This window comes from Octodon degus, unplaced genomic scaffold (genome assembly GCF_000260255.1).
Source record: "Octodon degus isolate 3935 unplaced genomic scaffold, OctDeg1.0 scaffold00033, whole genome shotgun sequence".
Taxonomy (NCBI): Eukaryota; Metazoa; Chordata; class Mammalia; order Rodentia; family Octodontidae; genus Octodon; species Octodon degus.
This window is the reverse complement of record NW_004524609.1, coordinates 11,294,338-11,300,845: the sequence shown is the minus strand read 5'-3', so window position 1 is coordinate 11,300,845 and position 6,508 is coordinate 11,294,338. Positions and strand designations below refer to the sequence as shown.

The window sequence follows — 6,508 nt, the reverse complement described above, 5'->3', positions numbered from 1 at the left end:
TCCCACCTCCCCAGGGATAGAAGAGAAAATGCTGAGGAAACTCTTTCCACATGACTTACTAAAGGGCAAATATTCACTAAATGGTATTCTTATGAGCCCTGGTTTTGTCCAGAGCTTTTGCTGGCGTTGTTTCTGGGTATAACACATAAATCCATCAATAGTGTCTTGCAGTGCAAAATCAATGTGCATGGTAGGGCAGATGAATGGTCCCTGTCCCTAAGGAACTTGCAGTTCTGAGTGTACAAGTTTACAGATATCATCGGTCAATGTGCTACGCCAGAGAAAAGCACGCGATGGAGCATAAATGTGTGCTCATGTGCCACACTCACTGAGGATTAGTTTTTGTCCATTATTAGTTTAATGGTTAGGGAGGGATAGGAGGAAGCTTCTCAATTTGCCTCTTATGAAATATAGTTAACAGGTTCATTTTTGTGTTTTGGTGGGCATAAACAGATCGAAAGAACCAGTACTAATCCACTAAGCTAAACATACTTCCATTCACTTGAGAAAAAAATAAGATGAAAACGCAGCTTAAAAAAGAAAAAGAGGAGGAGGAAGGGGGAGAGAGAAGGAAGGAGAGGGGAGAACAACCAGCATGAACAACAGAAGCGATCAGCAACAATAGGTAAATTCACTTCAAACCTTTTGCAAGGTGTTTTCCAAGGGATATTTTATTTTAAACTTGAATGATAAGAACTTCTTCAGAAGCAGAAACGTGATGAAATGGAAGGACTAAAGATTAAGTTAGTAGCTTAAATTTGCACAAATAATCATTTAGTTAGAATTAGAATCAGCTCTTCCTGAATGCAAGTCATTGTTTCTCTTTTTATGCTAATTCACAGTATAAAGTCTCCCAGCAAACCTGTGCAAACAAGTGGGACTTCCAAAGGAGACTAATACAGTGATACACCCTGCAAGTGTCCAAGAAGGGGATGTAGCGAGTCTTGTTAAGTAAAATTATTTGGGTGCTTTTTGTGTGTGTGTGTGCTCAACCAGACAGGTTTAATGTTTGCTCCGAGAAGGACCACTCTAGCACTAGAAACCACACCAGCTCCCTCGGACAGGTGATGGGGTCTTCTGTAGGTTCAGGCAGAGCGGGGAGCTCAGAGAGAGGGCACTGTGGTTCCCTGCCAAGAACAAGGCTTGAGAGAACGCAAGCATTCTTGGCTGCCCAAAGACAAGGCTTGGGAAAGCACAGGGAGAGGTGGCTCCTGTCCACAACAGATCTGATCATGTTATGCATCCCCAAGTGCAGCCGTGCTGGCAGGGGTATTTAGCAGGGTCTCTGGGAGGGGCATGGCAGTCAGATCCTTCAGAGTAGAGACACCTGTGGGTTAGGAATGAGAGCACACAGCTTCTCCATGCTGGCTCACCTGTCTGTGTGCATGGGCACCACTCTTGCAAGGGTGAGCATGAAAGCTCACTTTCGCTGCCTCTGGAGTCCAGCTTTTGCTTTTTGGGGCTGGGGGTGATCTGAAAAAGCGAATTCATTTCTCTCTTTTGTCTTTGACTACTATTTTCTTTCTTTTTTTTTGCGAAACCGGTTATTGAACTCAGGCCCTTGCACTTGCCAGGAAAGCGCTTATTCCACTGAGCCATCTCCCCGGCCCTACCATTTTATTTTCATGGAGGCTAAAGAGCAACTTGGAAAAGGTTCTATACTTAAGTGCAGTGCTGGGGCAGTACAGAAGTACATCAATGCCACTGTTTGAAGGTGAGCCTGTCAGTCATCATGATTTAAATGCGACCGCCAGTGGCTTCCACAAGTACAATGAAATGCTTCGCAAAAGGTTGCAGAGTGTAATAAAGCCTGCTTAGTTTCATTTCCAACACTGTGGAGTCATAGGGAATGAGACCCATTTCCTTATGTGTTGGGATCTGAATTACTTTCACGCCATGATTGTTGCAAGTAGGCCCGGAAGGGAGCTGCTTCTGCTGTCATGTCTTCCTCTGACCTCCAAGAGGCCGGGGTATCTCTTTCCTCTTTGTTGTGTTTCTCCAGCTCATCATATATGCTGTCATTCCTGTGGAAATCTCTGGCCTTTCTAGGAAAAACTTGGACAGGAACATACTTTACAGTCTGCCCAGCTTCCGGACCATCCTGTATGGAAAAGGTGAGAGAGGTCTCTTGGAAATGTTTCTCCGCCACTGTCCCGATTCTTTCAGTCCCCTGAAACAAATGAGCCACTTCTTCAGAATGCAAGTCACAGGAGTGCTCCACTGGCCGCAAGGAACACACAAGGACGTGTCTTGGTACCACAGGTTTCCTATTCACAAGAGCAAAAGATAATTCTCTTTTGAGAAGCACGATAGAGGACTTGATGAGATGCTGGCCGAATCTGAATGACATTTTCTCACAGTTGAAGCCTTTTCTCAAAATTGATTGATGTCTTGTCAGTAGTCACTAGGGAGTTTAATTCCCTAAATCCTGCAGATGGTGGGCTCAGAGGGCAATGCAAAGCTCTATTAACAAGGGACAGTTGAAGAGCTTCAAACAAAATCACCCTGTATATTATTCTTAGCGGATTTCTTTTCTTGGCTGAGCTTCAAATCTTCCAAGATCTTGACAGCTTCCACTCATTCTGCAGCTCAGTTGTCATCTTTCTCATTTCTAAACTGTTTATTGGCATTTCTGACTCCGTGACTCTGTGACTCCCAGACTCCAAGGGACCAGAAGGCTGTTTCTAGAGCCCAGGTGCTGGTACTTTTTACCTTGACATATATACCATTTCTGTTATGAACATAATGCCAAATGCTATTCTCAAACATAGGTACTGTTTTGGAGTTGTAATGTGTTATTAGAATCTGATTTTATCACGTTTCTTTAAGAGTGCCTGTGCCCTGTAAGTAGCTCACCAAACAATTTTAACACACGAGAAAGCATTCGATGAAGTCTGTTTTTTTTTTTTTCCCCATTGGAAAATAGCTGAGGTATCAAACCACAAAGTTTTTCTTTTAAGGTAGTATTCTTAGTGTTACCTTTGGCTTTAAAACATTGTACATGTATTGGTAATGGTATTTATGGAAATAAAATTCAGTATAAATTCTTACTCAGTGAACATTCTTGCTTTGCCAGTCTTTTCCTAGAATCTGCTTTAGAAAGTAGAGGATTTCTCATGGTCCTCTGTATGATACAATACTGAAACTTTTCCAGATTTTATGCTTCTACCAAATCTAATAAGTATAGAACATTGTAGAATGCCCACTAGATGTTAGAACAAGAAATGCCCACTAGATATTAGAACAAGATAGGATTCCAGGGGCCCGCAGTCTAAAGCACCTGCTTAGGTGAGCTTGGGCAGATGTAGGGGACTGTGACTCTATACCTGGTGCCACGTGCCTCGCCAGTCCCACCCTCAGGGCAGACTGAGTGGGGGGGGGTGAGATTAAAAGAAAGGATTACGGTCTCAGAAACTCATAATCTCATAGCTTGATAAGTATGTAAGAATTAACTATGCAGAAATTATGTAGGTATGTAAATAGCTTCTTGAAAAATGTATGAGTCAAAATTAAGTGAAATATAAAAGAAGCCAGAAACATCCTCATTATATCATAGCTGGCTATTTGCAATCTCATTTGCCCTGAAGCAGATGATCTGTACGGCCACCCAGGAAAACCAAAAATCTGTTTCTGTGCAGCAAAAGCCTTGGAGAGTAATAAAGATTTGAACCAACATCTCCAAACACATGAGATTTGTAAGGCATACAAAGATTGGCAAAGCATAAGGGCTACCCTGTTGCTACGGTTTATATTGCATGGCAAATAGCTGTCTCGGTTCTACATGACTTAGAGTCCTAGACTGTTATGGGGGAAAAGACATTTTCAACATTCTTTTTCCCAATCCCACATATTAAAAAAAGCACAACTCCAAGACGCATCCACCCTGCTGGGAATCCTTCTCCTACGTGTGGGCCCTGACTGCTCCATCTGGAATTCTCTTGTGTGTAGGAGTCGTGAAGTCTGTGAGTTCTTGGAAACTTGATGCCGGAGATGGACAGGTAAGCGAGCAGCAGCCAAGTTTACTTTTGAATAGAAGTTATTTTGTGAATATTTGGGAAAGGTAAAGGGCTTTTTGGAAACTGGATTTCAAGTACTTAGTCTTGTCCTTTTGGGCTTCTCTTTCCTTCATGCTTCAAGAAGTCCCTAAGCACAGTCATAAATTTTGAAATGAAATAAGCACACAGAGTTCTCTCCTTAATGAAAGCCATGAAAGAATTGTGTGTGTGTGTGTGTGTGTGTGTGTGTGTGTGTGTGTGTCTTTTAAGCACAATAGTTATTAAGATTAGAACATCTGCCTCATAATTACTGACGTATTATCCTTCAGATGTTCCACACACCTTACAAACATGTTTTTCCTCTGGAAAACAGAAACAAAACACTTATTATAACCAGTGGAGCCCAGAAGTCAAAATGGAAGGGTTGGGCCAAGAGGATAGTACTTTATTTTTTACTATTTTTTAAAAAATGTATTTGGTTGTAACAGGGTCTCACTACGCAGCTTGACCTCACAGTGATCCTCCTGTTTTCAGCCTCCCCAGAGCTGGGATTACAGGCATACACCACCACGCCCACTCTCAGTGGCTGGCTCCGTGAGCCCAGGGGTGGGGCCGGCAGGGCATGTGGTGGTGGGGATCGAACCCCAGTCCCTGCACTTGTCTAAGCAGATGCTTACTCTACTGAGCTATCTAGCCAGCTCCAGGAGAGTACTTTATATAGCAATTTTATGGACTAATTGAAAGCATATTTAAGTCAAGAAGTGGACAGAACCATGGAGGGGAGGATGTGAATTTTTATAATTCTTAAATTTGGATGATTTTTGTTCACTTTTAAAATATTCATTGTAGATTTTTTTTTCTATATTGGAAATATAAATATTGATGAATACTACTTCTAACCAAATAACTCCAGACAAACATTCTCTTCAGTAATCATTCTTGAGTACCCTAAGTACAAGTACATAAAGAATTCTGAAGGGCAAGGATGGAAGAAATAGGCAAACGATGAAAGGAAGAAAATGCTATTAGAAAGACTGTAACAGCTTTGGATGAGTTCCCCATTATTACACAGCGTTTAGCCTTAGGGGATCCTCCACCTCTTCTCCAGCCTGATAAGGACAGCTGAATTTCAGATCCAAAGCTCTCAGTCACATGGGGTCATAAAGCTAGAAGGAGGGGTCTGGGCATGATCCCAACATTTGGAAAGGAGGTGGGAAGAATCCTAGGGAGGAGATGTCTTAAACCTTGTACGTAATCTCTTCCCAGATCTCTGCTGACCCCTGAGCCATGTACGTTCAGAGCCCAGGACGCTAAGCTAACGCTTAGAAATGTGGACTGAGTGCTTGAGAAACAGAAGTGTCCTGACTTAGCTTGTGCCTGGTCCTCAAGGCAATGAGATGATGACGGAAAATGCCAGGAAGACAATGGAAGAGGAGAAAAATCCATCCTGTCCTCCAGGGTTCTGCTCAGCCAAGGTCACTTCCATATTATTATTTAAAAAATGCTTCAGGGTATTATCTAAATTTGGAGTGTCTGTCAAATATTGTCTTAACTGCCCAAAGCATAAACTAAAAAATTGTATGAAGAAATAAAACATGTTATGTGCACGTGAGAGAGTGGATTTGGGACAATTAATACAGATTGATTTCAAGAAGATCCAAACACTCTCAAGAATTTTGAAGTAGGTGTTATGCATACCTACGATCAAGGATTTAAAGAAAAACATATTCATAGTAAAGGAGAAGATAGCCAGGTTACAAAAGTGACTACACCAAATCCAAAGCCCAGATTTAAAAAAAAAATTGTTACCAATAGAGGGAAAAAAAAACAAGAGTAAGCCCCACATTTTTCAAAAATAAGCTATTTTTAAAAATTATTTATTTATTTATTTATTTATTTATTTATTTGGTTCAGGTCTTGCTATACCATTCAGACTCATAGTGATCCTCCTGTCTCAGCCTCCACAGCATTGGGATTACAACAGTGCGCCACCACGCCTGGTTTCAGTGGCCAGTACAGTGTGCCTGGGGTTCTGGGGTCAGCACTGCCTATGGCACCAGGGATTGAACCTGGGTCCTTGTACTTCCCAGGCAGGTGCTTAGACCACCAAGCTCTCTCCCTAGCCCCAAGAACATATGTTCAAATTTAGAATATTTTCTGTTCTATGTATCTGGGAATGCTTATAGAGTCTTAATATTCAACTAACGTACAATATATGTGTTCAAAAATATATAGAAAGAGAAAAGTTATAGGAGACAATAATACTACTCATTATAAAAAGGTAAGAACCTCTTGAATGTTTGATGCCTCCCCTGACCAGTATTAAGTGCTTTATTTAATTATATTCCTATCTCATATAAGTGCTGTGGATGCTATTGCTGCAGAATATAGATTAGAAAAACAAGGTTTAGAAATTCTCTCTCTCTCTCTCTCTAATTATATTCCTATCTCATATAAGTGCTGTGGATGCTATTGCTGCAGAATATAGATTAGAAAAACAAGGTTTAGAAATT

At 41.3% G+C, this 6,508-nt stretch overlaps 1 pseudogene; it reads right to left on the bottom strand.

Annotated features, from left to right (window-relative positions):
- Nucleotides 1-1,864: 1,864 nt before the first annotated feature.
- LOC101564950 lies at nt 1,865-2,350 on the bottom strand (annotated as a pseudogene).
- Between the last annotated feature and the right edge of the window lie 4,158 nt (nt 2,351-6,508).